Raw genomic sequence first — 23849 nt, forward strand, 5'->3', positions numbered from 1 at the left:
AAGTTTTTTTGTAACAAAAAAGTTAAAAAAAATAAAGTTTTTAAAAAACTAAGTTGTAATACAAACACAAATAAAAGGAAAAGAAAATATTGCCAAGTATGAAAATTAAATTGCAAAACTAATCTCGTTCTTAAACAGAAAAGTCCGGTTCATGACGTAGAATAAGAATAGCTATAATTCTGCTCAAATCGACCGGAGAGATAAAATAAAAGTAGTTCTCGGAAGCTTAATGTATAACTTTCAAAATAAAGTAATAAAAATTTTTTTCTTTTTTGCAAAATTTTATCAAAATTGAAGATTAGAAGGTAGTTGGATAACTTAAGAAAATTTATCTTTCAAATATAAATAGAAAACTAAGCGATTTAAAAGAAATGTGTTGCCACTCAGCCAAAGCGTAAAATATTTATCGTTCATGTTTAACTGACAAACTCAGCGATTTAAAAGAAATGCATTGCCATTACCCGAAATAATATATTCTTATCTATCATGGGCCAATGTGCAATCTTTCGGCAAAACGTAAAATATTTAATTTGCCTAATCGATTAACAAACTAACGATTTAAAAGCAATAATCTCAGTTCTTCATCTCTATTATTAATAGTTACTGTAAGCTGTTACTATTAATAGTTATACTAGCTGACTGGATTAAGATCCGTGAAAACATACTAGCTGCACTGGATTAATATCATTATATATATATTCTTTTTTTTTTTATATAATAGCTATTTCATGTTATATCCACCCAAGCGGCTAACAATTAAACATAAACAACAATGAAAACACAAAATCTGATGTGTACACCACGACTTCCTTGTACGGAATGTTATACGCATTTTCTTCTTGCATTTCATTTAAACTTATTGGATTGAATTAAATCTACTTCGCCGACAGCGCATAAACCACAATAGAATAAATGCATTTTTTAAAATTCACTTTAGTATTTGTTTACCATAGCGACACTCTGGCGCTAGATTCCCTTAACAGTATTATATTTTCATATATATTATAACTCATAGAGCACAAAATTTATATCATTTAAAGAATAGAATTATCTAATCGTTGCCACATGTTCTATTCAAATACTATAATAAAGCTAGAATGATGTATAAAAGAAATTAAGCAAACAAAACAGAAAAGTAGCAGTTTTTCACAGACGATTGAGTATTTCTCATTCAATTAATTCAGTTTTCACTTCGCGAGAAGGCAAAAATACATCAAAACTCAAAATATCTGTATTAAAAATTACGAAGTAAATCTTAAACGCTTTTTTCCTCGAAAAAATTCCAGAAAAGATTAAGCATGATTTAAATAATAAATGAAGGCGTTATCTTTGTTGTTGGGAAGCTAAGTTTCTCTAGATTGGCAACAAATCCACTAGTCTGTTTCAAATGTAAACATCAATGGCCGCCATTAAATAAAGGCTTACTGGCAATTAAACAACTTTAAAATTGATGATAATTCTAAAAATATTGCAGACAGATTTACTAAAGGCATAAAAACCTTAACCGGAAGATAAAAACAACATAACTCAATCATTTTTAAAGCAAAAAATGTACCATTTACAAACATATACGAGTAAAGAAACTGAGATCACTGAGCCGGGTAACAGAGTGGATATATATATAAATATATTTACATACGTTTGGTGCTGCCGATTGCAACCAAAATACGAGGTGCACATCTATTATAGCAGTCCTATGTACAAAATTTCAACGTTCTGAGGCTACTCGTTTTTGACTTATGCGAGATACGTATGTACGTACGCACATACGTTCATACGTACATACGCTCGTACAGACGCCACGAAAAATTTTCTTCAGAATTAATTTTAAAGCAGTTTTATAATTTTTTTGAAGGAAAAGAGTATTTTATTCTCTCCTTACGTACAGATATCACGCAAAAACATCGTTAAATTGCATTCGATTGCGGTCAAAATGGATATTTTCGTTGAAATATGCTGCCTGAAACTTTTCGCGATTACAATACTTCCTTTTTACTTCGTACAAGAAAGTAAAAAACTATCCAATTTGATACGTCATAAAATATTCTGAATAAAATTTCATGTCTTGAGATATTTTCGGCAAGATGCCCAGATCATTAATCATGAGCCATTCTTTTCACTTAAATGCGCCCTCATATAATGTTACATATTCCGAAGATTTTATCCCGTGCTTTAAAAGACAGTGGTATATATTCCATGAAAAGTGTAATACAAATGACGATTAATTAAAAACAAAAATTCTGAAAGTTTCAGATTTTAAATTAGGTTTAAAAGGGCTTTTTTTTAAACATTTTGTGTGCTACTTTTATTCATTAAATATCATGTTCTTCGCACTTAAACCATTAAATTCTGTTCAAGAACAAATACCGTAAAATTATTTTTAAATGAGCATATCTTTAGAATTTCTGACACGTTTCGCGCGCTGGAGATAAAAATGTTTTTCTGTACATCGTTGCCATTGTTCGCTTTGAATCCTTCAGTTTATTAATCAGAAATTCGTTGTTAAGTTGTTATAAAATATGAAATCCAACGTCGTTTTATCCCAATGCGAGAAACATACACACATACATTTATGCAGATTCTTCATTATTGAATTCCTTTAAGTATAACACAGGGCGATAATATTTGCTGGCAACAATTTGAAATGTGAAACAGCGCTTGTAGTGAATCAACGCGAAATGCCAAAAGGAAATTAATTGTCCTTCTGGGCAAATTGCTGCTTTGGACTAAAAAAAAAGTGTTTTGCATGAAAAAACTTTCAGTATTATTATGTGCAAAATTCAGTGAGGTACGGGTAAATAATAGTTTTCTCAGTTCTGTATAAAGATGCAATGTTGTATTTACATCAAATTTGTTGTGCTGCGTTAGAGCGCCGCTATTGTTGTTATGTTGTGACCTTATCTCATTTGTCTGATAGCAAACTCAGAATAAGCCCATCATTGTGGCAAGGATTGCAAGATTGCGTTAGCCATTGTCAAAAGGCCCACCAGCGGCCGAGCGGTAAAGTCGCTGAACACTGGTAGTTCGGTCCGAGGTTCGAATCCCGCAAACGGGCTGGCTGCATGGGTGTTTTCGTGGTTTTCTCCATGTCTAACGTGTATACGAGCCAGTTTCCCTTAGAAAGTCCTCCACGAAGGCATCCCTCCTCTTAGGCAGATAGCCGTAGTGTGCTTTGCCGTAATTAAATACACACACACCCACATTGTCAAAAGTCTTGAGCACCATAGATGACAGTCAAGACTGAGTCATAGGTGAGTTTCGCCCCCAATTATGATGGAGAAAAACCCGGGGGGGCGATGGGTCCGAGGGTCTCCCACCCGTCTTTCCCTACCTTCAACCTCTTGAGAGAACTTTTGGCTCGCCGCATATTTAAAATGCCCCCATGCCACACAGACACTATACATTTACTATACAATACTTGGTGGCGATAATTTCAAAAGTGAGACGGACATTTGAAGTTTTCGACGCAAAATGCCAAAGCGAAGTTAATAACCGTTCTGGGATAACGATCTTCGAGCTAAAATTCCATGGAACTTTTACATGCATTTTTCTGAAAACAACGTTTGCAGATTTTGGAGTAAAGCTATAGGGTATTTCTCCCACTTCCCTAGCGAGCCATCGTGGTGTAGTGGTTCTGCACACTGGGCCGGTATTCCAGAGGTCCGTGGTTCGATTCCCGGCGAAGGCGGTTGCTAATTTTTCATCTCTTTGGCTTCCAAAAAATCCTAATGTCTCTACAAAGCTAATAATATCGTTCTGTTTTTTCGTACATAAGTCTAAATACAATTCCAAATAAAGCTTTAACGAATTTATTGACAGATAATTCTTTTATATATATTCAGGTTCACCAGTGGTCAAGCTATAAGACCGCTATCCACTGGTAGTTCGATCCAGGTTCAAGTCTAGACGAGCTGGCTGCATGGGTTTTTTCATGGCTTTTCCGATATGTGTAACATACATATGAGCCACTTTCTTTTACTCGAGAAAAGCCCACCAGCGGCCGAGCGGTAAAGTCGCTGAACAATGGTAGTTCGGTCCGAGGTTCGAATCCCGCGAACGGGCTGGCTGCATGGGTGTTTTCGTGGTTTTCCCCATGTGTAACGTGTATACGAGCCAGTTTCCCTTAGAAAGTCCTCCACGAAAGGCATCCCTCCTCTTTGGCAGATAGCCCTAGTGTGCTTTGCCATAATTAAATACACCAACACCACCACTTTTACTCAAGAAGGCATCCTTCTCCTTAGGTAGACAACCCTAGATATATTTTTATCATATTTATAGATATATTTTTATCATATTTATAGATATATTTTATAGATATATTTTTATCATATTACCATATTTATATTTATTGTATTTTGATACAACCCAAATAATCTAAGCAATTTTAAATTTATTCTTTTTCTAAATAGCTATTAACCAATAAATTTTTATATTTCCTACAGGTTTTGCGGAGGAGGGGAATCAATTTAACACTGCACAGAGATAAGGGTAAAATTGAAAAACCAAGATATATTGGGTTTCGGGCGAAAACGAAAAAGCTCCGATTTCGCCTCGCTTTTAATTAACAAACGTTTTCATTTTAGCAGTCGCTAGAGACACATTTCTTGTGGCTCATTTCCCGCTAGAGTTCTATGATTACCCTGACCTCACGACCGAGATCTTTTTACCTCTCTACTATAAAAAACTGATATGTGAAAGAGCAAAAAAAATGGTGCAGTTCCCAGCAGCTAAGCACTGCTACAAAATTATAAATATCTACTCGTGCTTTTTTTTAGCTCAGCAGTTAATCACTTACATGTCAAGTACTGAAACATTATTCGCTTTTTTTTTTTTTTTTTTTTTTTTTTATATTTACCACTAATTCTTTAACGCTTTCTATAATTTAGACACCTTGGTTCGGCTGAGTTTGGTTTGACTTGTCCGATTGGATTGTCTTGCTCCTTTTGGTACTTCTCTTCTTCCCCTTTTCTCCGTTTTCTCATCTGAGATGTTCTCCACGTCCGGATTTTCTTTATGTCAAGTGCCCTTGGGCTTTAATTATGGAACCGGCAACATTGCTCTTCGCAATAGCTCGGTATAAAGCTCAATAGCTCGGTCAAGTCTAAGTGAGTTTGGTTTATTTTAGTACGGCAAAGCACTCGAGGGCTATTTGGCTAAGGGAAGGAATACCTCCGTGGAGGGGCTTTCTGAGAGAAACTGGCTCGTATACACGTTACACATGAGGATAACCACGAAAACGGCCAGCCCGTTCGTGGAATTCGAACTTCGGACCGAACGACCAGTGTTCAATGGCTATACCGCTCGTGGGCTAGACACCTTAGACATGAATTTTTCTTGAATGCACATATGAACTATAAAAGGAACAGGTTTGAGAAACAATTCGTGTAGTTAATCACTGGATTGAATATTTCATTACCTTGTGGAGACATTAGGTATTTTTTGAAGGCAGGAGAGATGAAAAATGAGCAATGCCTTCGCCGGGACTCGAACCACGTACCTCTCGAATAGGCGTCGAGCGTGCTGACCACTACACCACAAAGGCAGAGAAATACCTTATATACTCCCCTTTTTAAAGGGCGACTGGGGTTTAGGGAATTTTAATTGTCAAATCCTGGTGGTGGAGAATCATCATCCATCACCCTTTTTAGTTCGGGCGCCACTGTAAACACATTAGGTTATTTCGAAGCCGGAGAGATGAAAAATGAGGAAGGACCTCTCGAATACGTATCGAGCGTGCTGACCACTACACCGCGAAGGCATGCTAAGAAGGCGGGAGAAATACCTTATAACCTAAGGTTTTGCTTATTCCATTATGGTAACGCACTCGAGGGCTAATTGCCTAATGGGATGGATGCCTTTTGTGGAGGACTTTCAAAGAGAAACTGGCTGGTATACACGTTACACATGGGGAAAACCACGAAAACGCCCATGTAGCCAGCAGATTCGCGAGATTCGAACCTCGGACTGAACTACCAGTGTTCAGCGGCTTTACCACTCGGCCGCTGGTGGGCTAGACACTTTAGAGAGGAATTTTCTTGAGTGCACAAATGAACTTTAAAATGAACTGGTTTGAGCAACAATTCGTTTAGTTAGTAACTCGAGTGACTATGTCATTACCTAAGGTTTGGTTTATTCCATTGTGGTAAAGCACTCGAGGGCTATTTGCCGAAGGCGAGGGCTACTTTTGTGGAGGAATTTTTAAGAAAAACTAGATCGTATACATATCACACATGGGCAAAACCACGAAAACGCCCATGAAGTCATGTCACCCCGTTCGCGGGTATCTCCCAAGGCTGCGAGCGTTTCCTAAGACTTTCATACTCCTGGAGGCCTTTCAGAATCAGCTCCTCTGGCGACACGCTTTATATGTTACAAGTTAATGATGCTTAAGAAATATATTAAATGCGTAGGATAGGTCATCTAACAGATATTTTACATTATTCCTGAGAGTATATTAAAGTCCTTACGATAAATTCGATTTCTGCCAGTTGATCATCAATTCAAACACATATTCGCTCATGCATGTTCCTTGAAATTTTTTATTATTTTTTATGCAAGAAATTACAATTAATTTTATTATTATGCAACTAAACTGCACTGTGGACCTAAATATAGACAAAATATTAAAAAGAAAGGGGGGAATGTAAAAATATTTTCCACCAAGATAACGCACCTGAGCACACAGCTCAAAAAACCATTGCTAAAATAACTGAATTGAAGTATGAATTGTTGCAACATCCAGCCTATTCGCCAGATTTAGCTCCCTCCGACTTCTGGCTTTTCCCACACCTCAAACAATATCGCCGTAGAAAACGATTTTCTTCAAACGAAGAGGTAATAGCTGCCGTGGAGGGATATTTTGCAGAGCTGCCGTAAAACCACTACATTCAAGGGATCCATAAATTAGAAGACCGTTGGAATAAGTGTATTGAAGTTGAGGGAAACTACGTTGAAAAATAAAGTCATTTTTACAAATAATAATTGGTTTCTTCATTTCCGTTCCGCGAACTTATTAAATAACCTGGTATTCCGTAATCATAACTATTCAGCCCATTAGTAGAAACAATTAAAAAGAACCTTCAATTTCATTGAGATGTCTAACTAAAACTTCTTTAAAGAACGTGACTACAGTGTCTCACAAAAGTGATGGGACACTTGTGTTTTACAAAAGGAAACTGTAGTAAAATAAATTTAAAAAACGTGTAAAAATGATTTGTGGGTGTGTTTCATACTTAAATTTAGTAACAATTATTACATAACATACATTTTCTCAAAATATTAAAATATTAATTTAATAAAAATACAATTGTTTAGAATGGAGCAAAAAATGGCTCACATAAGTGATGGGACACTTCCTTTTCCATCAAATATTTATCCAAAAATTTTACTTTTTAAAAGGTTTTAATATTTTGTTGGATTTCCTTTTACTTTTAAAACATGATTTAATCTTCTTGGGATGGATTCGACTAATTTTTTTTTTTTTTTTTTTTTTTTGATTTCTGGAGCGATTTTATCCCATTCTTCTCGAAGCACCGATTTTAATTGTTCTTATGAAGGGTGTGTTTGCGAATTCTTGATTCCAATTCTTGCCAAATATTCTCTATGGGATTTAAGTCTGGAGATTGTGGTGATGTTTTTATTATTTCAGGACAGTTATACAGCAATCAAAGTCTAACGTTCAAAGCAGTGTTCTTGCGGTCATTGTCCTGGTAGAATTCAAAATCGTTATGAAGGTTCAATTTTTGTGCTGAAGATTTCAAATTTTGATTTAAAATGTCAATATACTTGTACTGATCCATTACACTGTCAATAAAAACAAGATTGCCAACTCCAGCGGACCACATACACCCCCATACCATAACTCCTCCTCCACCATGTTTTACTGTTGGCACCAAATTCTGTTTGCGAAATTCTTCCCTGGATTTTCTCCACACCAAGATTCTACCGTCAGAACTAAATATATTAAATTTACTCTCATCACCAAATATAACTTCATTCCAGTAATCAGAATTCTTATTTATGTTGGATTTTGCGAAAACCAGTGTGAGTTTTCTATTCTTTTGACTTAAGAAGAATTTTTCCTGGTTGCTCTACCGTGATATCCAGCAGATCGAATTACTCTTCTAGTAGTCTCAGGATTAACAATTACTCCTTATAATGCTTGTAAAGCAGCAGCAACCGTAGGAGCACTCAATCTTGGATTTTTTTTTTTTTTTTTAATATTTCGAACGATAATTCGCTTTATTCCATTGGATAGTTTTGATGGTCGGCCAGGTCTTCTTTTATCCTGAATCCTATGATTCTTTTTATATCGTTTACTGATATCGAAAACTGTTGAATGACTCAAGTTAACTGTTTCAGCAGTTTTTCTTATAGATTTTCCACGTTCAATATACAAATTAATAACTTATTTTCGAACTTCAGGCAAAGTTTCTTTTCGTTTAGCATTCATGGCTGCACAGAGCTAAAAAACGCAAAAATTCCAAAACAAGCTAGAGAGAAATACTGCAGATGATTTTATAAATTATTGCCAATTGCTTTTGAGTAAAAATAAAAACCCCCAAAAATATTTTTATTGTAGTACGTAGTAGTATCTAATGGTGTCCCATCACTTATGTGAGCCATTTTTTGCTCCATTCTAAACAATTGTATTTTTATTAAATTAATATTTTAATATTTTGAGAAAATGTATGTTATGTAATAATTGTTACTAAATTTAAGTATGAAACACACTCACAAAAAATTTTTACATGTTTTTGTAATTTATTTTACTACAGTTTCCTTTTGTAAAGCACAAGTGTCCCATCACTTTTGTGAGATACTGTACGACTAAATTCACAATACCAGAGCATGATATTCATTTTACACTATAATTTTACAATTTACTGAAAGAAAATGAAGAAAATAACTCTTCCGGTAACTCTCCTGCGTTTTAAAACAGCTTCACGCAAATTTCGTTTCGTCACCTGAAATATATCTCATCCTAAACATAAAGTTAATATTAGTAGAAAGAATTTCTTGTCGAATGTGCCCTTGCTATGCATATTTTACTTTACAGGAGAATAAGGGCATATTTAATATTGATAGAACGTAACACTAATGGTACATTATGTTTGGTGGTATAGTTTTCACACAAAAGATCTAAATGAAGGAAAATGGCGAATCTTTTTCTCCACTAAATTGGTGCATAATGGTACATATATTTTTTATTCTTATGAGATACAAAATTCTAAAAGTTTGAAAATTAGATTATTAAATTACGGCCAAACATTTGAAGACTTTCAAAATGGCGCTTCTGAATTTATCAAGAATGCATTTAAAGAATATATTTTACAGTTGTAGTGAATCGATGCCATTACAAATAAATCACATTTGCTGAATTCTGAATTCGAAAAGTCAAAGAATACTACTGTAGTTGCTTGCTAAGTTCTTTTATAATAATTTAAAAGGCAAAAAGCAAAAGCAAGAATACATTTTTTTCCATATATAATATTTTTATTATTTTTTGTAGCCCTCACTAACTCCTTACTGATTTCATGCATGACAACACTTCGAAAACTAAACTGAAACTATACGTGAAGTGAAAGTAGTAGTTATTATCTAGTAGAAGTAGTTGTAGTTATTATGACCAATAATAATTGTTGTCTACATCATTGCGTGTTCAAATCACGTCCGGGTCACCAAGAATGTACTTGCTTGCTAAGTTCTTTTATAATAATTTAAAAGGCAAAAAGCAACAGCAAGAATAAATTTTTTCCATATATAACATTTTTATTATTCTTTGTAGCCCTCACTAACTCCTTACTGATTTCATGCATGACAACACTTCGAAAACTAAACTGAAACTATAGGTGAAGTAAAAGTAGTAGTTATTATCTAGTAGAAGTAGTTGTAGTTATTATGACCAATAATAATTGTTGCCTACACTACTCAGAACGCAAGTTAATTTCATGACCGCCCTCCACTCCGCAAAAAAACTCATTTTATTTTGGAACAAGAGGGGAGGTGGCGTGAAAAAAAGAGAAACCCTACTTAATCCAATTAAAAATCTACATAAGGAATATCCCACCTTACAAAATTTCATTATCTGCTGCCAGGAATGTTTGGAAATAGCGGTAAGCATCGACGGTGTACCGTTTTCGAAGAATCTAATTTGTAAGAATCACCCAGGCAAGAACCAGAGGAAACAAGACGAAGAGAAACATAAAAAGGCGGTAGACAAGCGCGTATTTTAATTAGAGAGTTGCCTACATCGAGAAGTAGGAATTACGCTGCATTTTTAAACACACGTCGCCAGAGGTCGCTTGGAGGTCAATAACTTCTCAAAACGTGCTTCGCTGCGTTCATGGGCGTTTTACAGTTACGCATAATCGCACCACAAAAAATTCATGACCAAATTTAAGAGAGATATTAATTTATAAGACAAACGGCAAAAATCAGCGGCATATTTGCCAATTCACAGCAGAAAATTAACGCTGATTTTTGTTGTTTATTGACTTCTAAATTAATATTTGTTCGGCGTGTTATTTTTATCTAAATTCAGCGAGATATTTTCGAAGTATGAAATATTCGATTCAGATTGGTGGTTTAAACAAAATTCGATCTCTAAATAGGAAAACGGAAATATGAAAACATGAGGGTAGCCGAAACTTGCGATGTACGTAAATCAGAAGCATGATTATGTTAATAATTATCCCAGGAAGAATTCGTTTTGAAAATTGTTTACATTTTTCCTTTTTCGTTTTCGGAGAGTTCAACCCCTACTCTGAATGAAAAGAAAAATAATAATAATAATAATAATAATTTTTTGAAATCGTCCTTATATTTCGGAAATGCGTATCTAAGGGGGAGACGGATTCAATGGAATATGGCAAAATGTGCAAGGTTAAGGGGAGAAAAGCTTTTTTTTGTACAAGGCTCAAGAAAATTGGCTCACATTCACGTCGACAGGTTATCACATATCGCGACGAACCCCGCTAGACGAGACTTTTCAGAAAAACGAGATTCTGGTAGCTCTGGTTTAAACGGGAGGATTCATGGAAAAAACAGCTCCGCTGAAGCGAAGTCCCGCCTGACTACCGAAACGATGTCCCGGCTACGCGGGATATTTTGAAACTTTGCCGAAAATGTTTCGGCTGCAGCTCTATCCTGGGTAGAGATCAACCAATCAGACGAAAGTTCTGCTTATGAAGGATCACGTGACCCCAATCTGAGCGATAATCGATTTCTGTTTAGCGTTCAAGTCTGTTTAGTAAGTAAAAATGGTAGTAGCTACGTAGGTTTCGTGGAAATGTCCCTTTCGATGTCCCGTCCCGCGTAGAGGAAACATATGTATAGGGCCGTGTGAGCGGGTGCTTTGTTCTGATGCAACAGTCTTTTTCCCTAATTTTTTCATAAAGTCTTTTCAGTACTTCAGTGTAGTAGTATTATAAACGGAGTTCTTCAGCTGATAACAGCTAAATTCTCACGGGTTACCTGCCATTCTTTAATATATCTTAATATATTTTTAAAAATTCTTCATAACACCTTTTCGTACAAATATTAGTAGAATTATATAATCAAAGGAAAACACTAGTAACAAAGTATTTCTTAAAAAATTTTTATGTAGTATTCAAGTATTTTCTAGATATGAAATTATATTTTTAAGTATATATTTGTTTTTTAAAAAATTGTGAATTAGTTCTTTTTGTTTCTTATTGGTTTATATGGATTATGTCTAGTTCTTTTTTAGTTTCTTTTTATTGATATGCATATTCGTGTCGGGGAGGTTTCTGTAGACAAGGGTTTCTAAAATACTTGGTTTCTAGATTATTTTTTATAAAAAAAATTAAAAATTTAATTTTTTAAAAAAATGTAATTTAATCCTTGACTTTACTTGCTTGTTTCTCAAAAGACTTCATTAGTATTTTCCTTTTAGAACTTTAATTCTTAAATGCTAATTTCTAAGGGTACCACTTTATTGGTATTTCTTTCTAGACATTCTTCATTTTTTACTTTTGGTTTTGATTTTACCCTTGCCTGCATGAATGACGAAACACGAATTGAATGATTGGAGAGTTAGGTTTGGAGGCAACTTCCCCTTGATAAATCTGTCTCTTGCCTGCTCAACAGTCATTCACTTATGCATTTTTAAAAAAATTGTTTGAATTAATTTTAATTTGCTAAATTAGTGAATTTATTTTCATGGATTGGTTTTGCACTTGATTTGCTTATGCTTCTGAATTTAAATGATATTGTAGATTAGTTCGAGAATTAAATCTTTTATATGTTTGCACATTTTAAAAATTTTTTTAAAATTTATTTTGGCTTTAAAATTCCCTTTATATATATATATAATTTTGGCTTTAAATTTACTTTTTTACTTTTATACGTATTTGTTTAAATTTAAATTTAGTGGCGGTATCTTTTCAGTTAAAACAACTGAAATTTATATGAATAATTTTGAATAATTTATTGCCTGTAAACGGTATTTTTATCAAATAATAAGAATAAAAACTGAGCAATTTATACCAAAAGGAGATGAATTAGCGTCTTTAACAAATAGCGACGATTTCTGCTAATGTGTCCTGCACAAAAATATCTCTACATAAAAATGTGGAGATTTTCGAGATACCATTCTTCTCTTCCCAGTAGATAATTTTGAAAGAGATTTCCGTGAAGAGATTATTTTCACGCTTATTTCAGTTTGCCTTTGCAGTTCAATTAGACTCACGCTGCAGTGACTTAAAAGCTTTTTCCAGATGTCTTAAAGAACTTTAACCTTTCACTTAGCATAAAAATGAGGGACAATCGAAGTGGGACAAAGTTAATGAGCTGTATCCTTTCGTTCTGATACTCAGAAAGAACTCTGCCCTGATATTAAAAGTGCTCCCAGATGTGTTAGTTAGTCAGCGGATTTTGATTTCCAACTGTGATATCGCCAGAACATGACTGCCGAATATCCTTGTATAGATTTAATAACTTTTTTCCGCTATTTTAATGAAAATTGAAAAGGAAGAGGAAAATACCTTATTTAAGAAATATTTGGATTTTATAAATTGTCTCAAGTTTCCAAAATTTTCCATTTTTTAACATTTAAGGAATTTTTTCTGGGTGTGATTCATATTAGTAATTAGACGAGTTTTTTAGCAAATTCGTCAAAAACTGAGGCAAGAAATCATTATAAACTGTGGTAAAAAAAAGCACAACTTTTAATAAAAAGCGCAATCAAATGCGATCAGACACAAACCTATAGCTGAAACTATAATATTGAAAGGCAGGATAAAATTCCACAGATCTATTACATTTCAGGCTGTTATATTGTACAGACATTAGGAATTATTTTTATTTTTTTTGGGGGGGGGAGGTGGAGACGTGAAAAACGAGCAAGGCCCTCGCCAGGACTCGAACCTCGGACCTCTCGAATGCGAGCCAAGTGTGCTGACCATTACACCACGAAGGCAGGTCTAAAGGAGGGAGAAAATACCTTATATACTTCCCTTTTAAAAAGCGAGTGAAGATTAGGGGACCCAGTCGCCAAATCCTGGTGGTGGAGAATCACCATCCACCACTTCTGTTTAGTTCGGACGCCACTGCAGTCATTAGGATTTTCGATGCTAAGAGACATGAAAAAGGAGCAATGCCCTGGCCGGAACTCTCGAATACGCGCCGAGCGTGCTGACCATTACACCAAGAAGTCATGCTAAGAAAGCGGGAGAAATATCTTATAATGTAGTTGTCGACTTCAAATTTCTTAACCGCCGGTACATAGTGCGATGACAGTGAAGCAAATTTGCGGTCAAAGGATACGCACAAAGGGGCTTTTTTTTTTTTTTTTTTTTTTCATTTACACATACATACAGGGTTTAAATGCATTTGGGGTAATGTCCCTTTGGGCTAAAAATATTTGAAAACTGCACATCTATAGAAATTCCTATAGGAGTCTCATGCGCTGGAGATAAAAATGTTCGATTCCGTACAGTGTTGCTTCTTGCTTTCAACTCGTCGAGTTTTTAAATCAAAAATTCGTTTTGAAATACACAATAATATTATCAAAATTCAAAATTCGGGCTTCCAGATGCCCATATGAGGGTGGAGAAATACGTTATTCAAAGCTGGATGGCTGTAGAGTCCTGTTCTTTTATCACAATGCGAGAAACATACATAGATTCCTGCAGATTCTTTTTCGTTTAATTTCTTTAAATATAATAAAGGGCGATAATATCTGGCGGCAACACTCTGGAAAGTGCTTCAACTCATTTAAGTGATTCAACACAAAATGCCATTTCGAGATCCCTTCTGGGATAACGCTCCTTTGGGCTACAAAAAATTATTCTTACACTCCTTCCCCCTCCCAGATATAATAACCATTAATGCGATGTTTTCTTGCAATACAAATTTTTCGTAGAATTACAATTTAGAAGTACAGTCAAAAGTCTTTATTCCGGACGTCCATAATCCGGAATGATCTATAATCCGGACCTCAAAGCTACAAACTTTCGGTGCATGCGTAAACGCAATTGCGCAAAGGTATTATGCGCATATACGTTTACGCATGGGCGTTTAATGTATAACGGAAGGTATAAGCTAAGCTAAAATTATCTAATTATCTATTTCAGTTAATGTTGCAGATTGCGTTGTTCCTTAATCTTCTAATTGGATCCGGCTTATTATTTTTTGCAGACTGTTAGAGCAATTTTATAAAACTAAGCTTGAACTTTCGATTATGTCAAAAAGAATTTCCGATTCTGGAGCTGCCAAAGGATCTACAAAGCGAAAGCATGTTTCGATGTCCATCAAAAAAGTGGAATTGCTGCAAAAAATGGATAAAGGCATATCCTTTGTTTCTCTAACCATTCCGAATCTGTTTATCAATTTCATGCTGCTCTCGGGGGGGGGGGGAACGTCGCGGCGACGCAATGAACTGGAAGTTGATCTGTCAGCACTATCCTTATCTTCAAGGCAGATGTTTTTATTTTATTCGGCTTATAATTCCTTACTAAATGTAGTATTTCATCTCGATGTACTCCGTCTTTGATATGATTTAAATCAAATTCCTCGTCATTATAAATATCACGAATACACATAAAATATAGCTTTCTGTTTGCAATTTTTTAATTTCGACTATGCGTAATGTATGCTTTAGGCATGTGCGCGTTGAAAGAAATGGTTAATAAAGTAAACAAATAAAAATTAAACTTTTTTTTGTAAATTTTGATACCCTTTAGATCATAATTGCTCTTTATTTCATAAATTACGGTTTCATATTTTTAATTTTAGAATTTCTGCATGCCATCTTACCAGATTTAACCTGATGATCTATAATCCGGAAAAACCGATAATCCGGAATCGCCGAAGTCCCGACGAGTCCGGATTAAGGACTTTTGACTGTATTACATTTCTTACATTTTCAGAAGCAACAACAAGAAAAACCGCATTAAGTGTATATACTGCAATTATTCTGTCTACGTGGACATTTATTGATTTTCATTGCTTACAATGCAGCAGGAAAAAGCTACCCATAATAAAATAAGCTTTCGTTTCATCTAATTACCCTCCATGACAGTCTCATTCTTTTAGAAAATTTCCTTTTAATGGATGAAATTTTAGAAAATAAAAGTCGTCTGCCAATCTGACAAACTAAGCATTCGAGCATACACTTTTTTAAATTCCTACTATTAGCTAACGCTCTCTCTATAGCTTGTTCAAATTTTCAATCGTTAATGAAATACTTTTTATTCATGCACTCAAGTTCAAGTACATTTTTTTAAACTTGTATAAATATATCCACTAAACAAGTAGGTTTAATTCAATATGTTAATATGTTAAAACAATGTTTTTTCACATATTAAAATCAATTCCTACTTATTTATTCTCGTTTATCGGAACTAAAGATATGCTGTTTTTTACTTCCTTGTACGAAGTAAAAAGGAAGTATTGTAATCGCGAAAAGCTTCAAGCAGCATATTTCAACGAAAATATCCACTTTCACTGCTTTCGAATGCAATTTAGCGATGTTTTTGCGTGATATCTGTACGTCAGGACAGAATAAAAGACTCCAACTGCTTTAAAATGAATTCTGAAGAGAATTTTTCGTGGCGTCTGTACGAACGTACGTACGCATCTCGCATAACTCAAAAACGAGTAGCCTCAGAACGTTGAAATTTTGTATATAAGACTGCTATAACATGTAGATGTGCACCTCGTATTTTGGATTCAATCGGCCGCGCCAAACGTATATAAATATATTTATAAATATATCCACTCTGTTACCCGGCTCAGTGATCTCAGTTTCTTTACTCTTATATGTTTGTAAATTGTACATTTTTTGCTTTAAAAATGATTGAATCATGTTGTTCTTACCCTCCGGTTAAGGTTTTTATGCCTTTAGGAAATCTACAAGCAATATTTGTGGAATTATCAACAATTTAAAAGCTGTTTAAGTGCGGTTAAGCCTAATGTTTAAAAAACATGGCGGAAATATTTGCTTACATTTGAAACAGCAGAATAGTAGATTTGTTGCCAATCTAGAGAAACTAAGCTTCGCAACAACAAAGATAACGCCTTCATTTATTATTTAAATCATGTTTAATACTTTCTGGAATTTTTTCGAGGAAATAAGCGTTTAAGATTTACTTCGTAATTTTTAATACAGATATTTTGAGTTTTTATGTATTTTTGCCTTGTCGCGAAGTGAAAACTGAATTAATTGAGTGAGAAATACTCAATCGTCTGTGAAAAACTGCTACTTTTTTGTTTTGTTTGCTTAATTTCTTTTATACATAGTTCTAGCTTTATTATAGTATTTGAATAGAACATGTTGCAACGATTACATAATTCTTTAAATGATATAAATTTTGTGCATTCTGAGTTATAATATGAACGAAATAAATTACTGTTAAGTAAACCTAGCGCCAGTGTCGCTATGGTAAACAAAGTGAATTTTAAAGAATGCATTTATTCTACTGTGGTTTATGCACTGCCGGTGAAGTAGGTTCAATTCAATCTCATAAGTTTAAATGAAATGCAAGAAAAAATGCGTATAATTTAATATTCCGTACAAGGAAGTCATGTGGTGTAAACATCAGATTTTTTTAAAATATAAATACAAATACAAATAACAATCATTTATTAGGAATGCTCACGTGCTGATAAAATTAATTTTATAACAACTTATAAATAATAGTACATGACTGTGATCAATGGGATTGCAATATTTAACAAAAATAAGTGGCAACAGTAACACAGAGTTCTAAAGTTTTTTAAAGTGTATGGAATTAAAGAATTGTAGTTTTATAGCGTTGGATGAAGCGGATGTAATGTCCCATTATGTAGCAATTTAAGAATTGGACTGCTCAAAACTCACTGGAAAGTGCAATAACGAAAAAAGAGTAATAATAATAACGCAATAATGAAGCATTATAAGAGATGGATAGAATGAGAAATTATAGGCAACCATCAGCTTCATAAATCAGAAACGAAAAAGTGTTAATGAAAAGTAACTAAAATAAAATTTTTCTTTATTAACCTTAGCAGGAATTGACTTTAAAAAATTTCTTTTTATATTACTTGTTTTTTAAGAAGATCGTATAGCGCACATAAAAGATTGAAAACTCGGTAATACATAGCGTGGCTATTTGAAAACAAGTTTGGTTGATCTTTGGATTATGGTAACTTGGCGATTATTTGGCGAAAATTTGGCGACCAACTCTGCTACAGCAACCCTCTATTTTTTTTTTTTTTCGCCGCCATTTTGTCTTCACGAAGTAAAGACATGTTTCTTTTCTTTTTATTTACTCAACACTTTTTCCAACAATCTACTAGCCAAATTACACTTATGCTAGAAATGTTATGTAACAAAACTGCTTAATCATGACAAATATTAACTGCAAAATTGGGAAAAAGTGCAGAATCGCAAACACCTTGCGCGTTTTTCAGAATAGCACATACACATAAACCATTTACACGTCGACTTATTTTTACTTAAAAAAACATCCCAGAATTGCACAAAAATGGCATTGCACACACTCTAAACTTTATCCATCTACACTGCTATTTTCTCATAAATTACAAAAATTTGCACGAAAATGCAGGAAAATGTTGTGAATCTTTAAAGCCGGTAAAAAGCACATATATGAAATTACCTGATCTATTATATTATAAACGTCACCAACCAATTTATACCGCAAACATTAAAAATGGTTACAAATACTTAGTGTCAAATATTTAAATTATTTCCATGCACGTTTACTTCAACTGAAACGTATAGCAAATTGCTACAAACATAAAATTCACAAAATAACTATCATTTAATTAAAATATAATTAAATTAAAAAACACAACTTAAAATATAAATAAGCACATACATTAAATTAATAAAAATTAGCTTACAATCCTAATTACATTAAACTAAATCATTAATAACAATTTTCCAATAATACCATATTACTTTATTTACTCCTTACATTTAGAACAATGCATAAAAATAATATCCTCAAATAATTAAAAATACTAACTTACCTAATCTTCTACAGAATCTTGAGTGCATGGCGGATCACAAAATGTCCATTTTCACCAGATTTCTTGCACCGCTATTCAAACTTATCTGTAATATACTTCCTTTCACACAATCTCATTTCATTCCCACATGTTGGACATTCATACTTATCCGCAATTAAACCTACACTCATACACCATTCAACCAATTCTTTTGAATTATCAGATAAACGCATTAAAAATTTAGAATTGACTTCAGATAGCGCCATGCAATCCAAAAATTAATCAACACTATTTCACACAACACACAATGAAACTTAATACAAAATAATATAGTACTACAGATATTTTTCCAAATTTTTTTACCCCCTTTTCCGATTAAAGAACTGTAATTCGTCCATTAATGTCACATGACATACCTCATGATCTCTCATTTCCCTCACACAAAATAATGCGTAATCGGAACTGAGTACTTCTCACATTATTACCAAAGTCCTAGGTAGTAACCTTTATCGCCTCCAAAATGTCGCCAAAATACCTGTTACCATATTCCAAAGATCAGACACAAGTTTTTATATGACAAGAAAAATGCTATTACCTACCAATTAAGGAAACTGAAAAACGAAAGTTATCAGAAACGCCAACTTAAAAGATCATTTCCTCGTGTAACAATTAGAGAGTGAAATAAAACTTGGATACCTTGCCATGTCACTTCGACTAATATCCATTTCACATTAACATTCCGATATGATTCTGAAATGAAACAGCGAAGTGCTGAATAGAAATTAGCCAATTCTCCGAAAGCCAGATATCTGTTGTCTGGGAGATGATTCATTGTCCTCTGTAAGAGCGAAAGAACTGTATGTGAACAACGTATTTATGCCCAATGAACAAGGCACTTGTCATGCATTTTAATTGATATTCTGAAATTCCTACGTCACAGAATAACATCGTGTAGGGCCAAAGTACTGATAATCATGCAGATGATTTCATCTTCACAATAATGCCTCGTCATAAGGCTCGTTATAACAAATTTGCATTTTATTACATTAGGTTTATTCACCGGAGTTCCTTCTGGCTGTTTCACAGAATCCTCATCACCGCATTTTAATGGGTTAAATCTGATGATTTACACACTATTCAGTAAAGCTCTGACGGAAGTTTAAAGCAGTTTTTCTTTTAATTACTTGCCAGCAATTATTCTTCGCCCTTCCTGGTACTGCAAAGAAGAACTGATTTTATATATTTGTAATAATAAAATTCCATAGTCAAGAACACACTTAAAATTCTAACTGTATGTTCTTTTCATTTTTAATGGCGACGGTCTCTTATTTGAAAGTACGTGGAATTAAATTCACAGCCCCGTAGTCAAGTTGTTTTTCCCGCCTTTTCTACACGAACAGTTTTAGAATGTTCTGGAGATATTTTAAGCGAACTGGAATGGCTGACGAGGCTGACGTCATTTCTTGGAAGCTCCGCCTTTCCAGAGGCTATAAAAGGACTCGCAAAAGGAATATCGGGGCTTTTTCTTAAATGTCATGATGCAGTAAACTTCATACAAAAAGTTATTAGTAATTCTTTTAATTTACTCCGGATATCTGATTTTTGTAACTGCTATTTCTTCTGAATAATAATAAATGGATCCTGTTTTTTAAACTTATCGTCTGATTATTTAAGCTACGACTACATTTATGATTCTTCACCATTCTATTTATGCCGGACAAAAACTGGTACATCACATATATGTAAATAGTTTTGGTGAAATCGCATGCGAAATTGTAGTATTTTTCTGTAAAATGTAACACGGGAAATCTAAAGAAGCAAAGCTTTGCCGGAAAACTAAGAATGTAAGGGCGAATCTATCTGAGTAAATGGTTATCTCGCCAAATTTCCGAGATATCGCCAAGATGGCGATGATTTTGGCGACAAATTTGGCAAGAAGTCGCTAAAAGTCACCAAACTTTAAAGCCCTTTTCCCTCACCGGGGTAACAGGTACGGGTACGCCGGGGTAACTGTACGATACCCATTACAGTTATACAGGAACCAGTACAACTGTAATGGGTATTGTAATTAAATAAAAGTAATCGATCACTATATGCAACTGTAACCATACCCAGCGTTTGATGTAACTTTCCCCGTCTATATCTTCCAGTAATTTCGAGAAATGGAATTTACCAGAGATTTTTCAGCGGCCGACTGAAAAATTATATAAGAACTATATAAGAACGATATAAGAACCATATAAGAATTATATAAAAACTGTATAAAAACTATATAAAAACTGTATAAAAACTATATAACTGTATAAAAACTATACAAGAACTGTATAAAAACTATATAAGAACTGTATAAGAACCATATAAGAGCCATATAAAAACTATATAAAAACTGTATAAGAGCTATATAAAAACTGTATAAGAACTATATAAAACTGTATAAAAACTGTACAAGAACCATATAAGAACTACATAAAAACTGTATAAAACTGTATAATCACCATATAAGAATTGTATAAACTATAAAAGACGGGAGAGAGTATTTGCTCTTAGTTCAGAGCTGAATTCGGAGTATTGAGATATTCGAGAGAGCTTCGCCTTTTAGATCCGCTTTGCACTGCGTTGTGTTTAACGTTCTTAGCAGTTTGAAGCGTAACTCTTGCTGTACTGTGCGATACTGTGAAGAGCTGCACGGAAATTTTTGGTGGAAAGTTCAGGAACCGTGAAGTATTTCATTTGGTGAAATAAATTTTATCAAGCTCTCATCGTTTCTGTGTGCATTCAATCTGTTACGAACCCGTACGAAAGTAACAATGTTATTATTAAAAAGATTTTGAAAGGAAGTTATTTTGAAATAATAAAGGCTGGTAATTACGACAATAATTTATATTTAGCGTAAAACTCGTTTTCAATTTGCACTTTCAATTGTAAAATTAAACTCAGCATGTTTAGATAGCACGAATTAGAATTGCAGTTGGAACTATAATTGTACTCTTGTGAAGATTATCTTCACTTGAAAAAAATAAATATATATTAAAAAAAGATCTGAAGGGTTTCAGATTTTAAATTACGTCCAAAGAGCCTTTTAGCCTTTTTTTTTTTTTTTTTTTTTTTTTTTTAAACATTCTGTGTGTTACCTTTATTTATTAAACATCACGTTCTTCGCACTTAAACCATAAAATTCAGTTCAAGAGCAATATCGCAAAATAGTTTTAAATTGAGCCTATCTTTAGAATTTCCGATACGGAGTCTCGCGCACTGGCGTTAAAAATGTTTTTTCTGTACAACGTTGCCACGGTTCGCTTTGAAATCCTTGAGTTTTTTAACCAAAAATTCATTAAAGCTTTACAAAATATGAAATCCTTAATAAAGCAAATTCCAAATATCAAATTTGGGCTTCCACGTGCTCATATTCGCAGTAGGATTACGTCATTCAAAGTTGGATAGCTCTAGGTACCGTTGCTTTATATCACAATGCGAGAAACATACATACATTTATGCAGATTCTTCATTATTTAATTTCTTTAAATATAATACAGGGCGATAATATTTGGTGGCCAACAGATTAAAAAGTGATTTGCCGTTTATAATGAATCAACGCAAAATGTCAAGACGAAATTAATAGCCCTTCTGGGCAAATTGCTTCTTGGGGCTAATAAATAAATAAACTTTTCTGGTGACGGAGGTTCTAAAGCGTATATGACAATTTCAGAGGTCACTCGTTTGGGGTCACTGGTTCAACTCGCCCCCCCCCCAGTTAGTTACCTTCCTACCTCCATGAGTTAATGTCGCCTCGTCCCCCAATGTATCGAGCACGGCGCCACTAATTCCCTGCGTTAAACTGTTCATTCACAGACAGTCACTGATAAGTGGTTCTATGGAAAACAATGCAGTTTTATTGAATTGCATTTTCGGAACACTTTACCAGATGAGAACTGGGAAGAGAGGGCCTCGGGATAACAACGTTTTATTCTGCTATTCTTCGTACCCTCAGTTCAAGCCTTTGACGCTTCTCAAGTAGAGAGAGTTCTCTCGTACGAGTCGCTTTTGCTTTCATAAGAATAACGCGACAAACTTTGTGCCAGGTGCTATCCAAGAGGACTTTTCACTAGACGTACTTGAGTACTTTCCCGATTCTAAAGTCCTCTTTGTTCGGTATTTTTTTTTTTTTTCCTTTCGAGAAGAAAATCTGTAGAATAAACGCAGTGGTGAGCAGACAATAAGCATCACTGGAAAAAGCTTCTGTTGAACAACGGTTGAAATGCCACTCCGGTTTCTAGTTCTTTGTCCCATTAGTCACAGACGAAAAAAATACTAATATAACGCTGTTAACCGGAAATTTTAAGAGAATGTAACGAAAATCGGAAATGAAATGCACTCATCCCCATTACGGACGTAAGTAACGTAAAAAAAAAAAAAAAAAAAAAAAAAAAAATATTTCTTAACCTTAATTGAGATATATATACTTCTTGATTTTATAACAAAAGCGATGGTAAGCTGACGATCCGTTTTGGGCTGAAACAAAGCATTCCAGTGAAAAAGTAAATTTATATATTATATATATATATTGTTTACTTCTTTCAATGAAATTAAGTTTTTAGTCCAAAGGGATTTGAATCCCGAAGGACTATTAGTTTCGTTTTGGCATTTTGCGTCGGACTCATAAATGTCGGTTCACTTTTCAAACTGTTGCCACAAAATGTTAGAGTCCTGCATTATATTTGAAGAAATTAAATAATGAAAAATCTGCATAAATGTATGTATATTTCTCGTATTGTGATAAAACAACGGTACATAGAGTCATCGAATTTTGAATAACGTAATCCTCCAACGAATATGAGCATGTGGAAGACCAAATTTGAAATTTGAAATTTGTTTTACGATCGATTTCCTATTTTTTAAAACTTTGACGAATTTTTGATTAACAAACTCAAGGATTTCAAAGCGAGTACGTTGTGCAGAAAAAACATTTTATCTCCAGCGCGTGAGTCTCTGTATCGGAAATTCTAAAGATATGCTCGTTTTAAAACTATTTTGTATTTTGCGATATTGCTGTTGCACTGGATCTTATGGTTTAAGTGCGAGGAACATGATATTTAATAAAGAAAGGTAACACACAAAATGTTAAAAAACGCCCCTTTGGACGTAATTTAAAATATGAAACATTTCAGATTTTTTTTTTTTTTTTTTTTTTAGCTCAAAGGTCGTTAGCACAGAAGTGCTATTAATTTCGTTTTGCCATTTTGCGTCGAAAACTTTAAATGCCTGTTCAAAGTGTTGCCACCAAATATTATCGTCCTATGTTATATTTAAAGAAATTAAATAATGAAGAATCTTCATGAATGTATGCATGTTTCTCGCACTGTGATAAAACAACG

The 23849-nt window shown here is 34.0% G+C and overlaps 1 protein-coding gene, 1 long non-coding RNA gene and 2 other non-coding genes across 6 annotated transcripts in view; 1 reads left to right on the forward strand and 3 right to left on the reverse strand.

Annotated features, from left to right (window-relative positions):
• LOC118187859 (semaphorin-5B-like) overlaps positions 1-23849 on the reverse strand; it is a 317610-nt gene that overhangs the window by 151830 nt on the left and 141931 nt on the right. The gene's annotated exons all lie outside the window — the stretch shown is intronic.
• The window catches only part of LOC118190326 (uncharacterized), a 51642-nt gene that overhangs the window by 18656 nt on the left and 9137 nt on the right, over positions 1-23849 (forward strand). The gene's annotated exons all lie outside the window — the stretch shown is intronic.
• On the reverse strand, positions 5470-5542 carry TRNAR-CCU (transfer RNA arginine (anticodon CCU)). Its single transcript has one exon. It is a non-coding gene; the product is annotated as a tRNA-Arg (tRNA).
• TRNAA-CGC (transfer RNA alanine (anticodon CGC)) lies at positions 13369-13441 on the reverse strand. The gene has a single exon. It is a non-coding gene; the product is annotated as a tRNA-Ala (tRNA).

The sequence above is a fragment of the Stegodyphus dumicola genome, chromosome 12 (assembly GCF_044657685.1).
Source record: "Stegodyphus dumicola isolate Sdum_Otavi_A_Nest chromosome 12, ASM4465768v1".
Taxonomy (NCBI): domain Eukaryota; kingdom Metazoa; phylum Arthropoda; class Arachnida; order Araneae; family Eresidae; genus Stegodyphus; species Stegodyphus dumicola.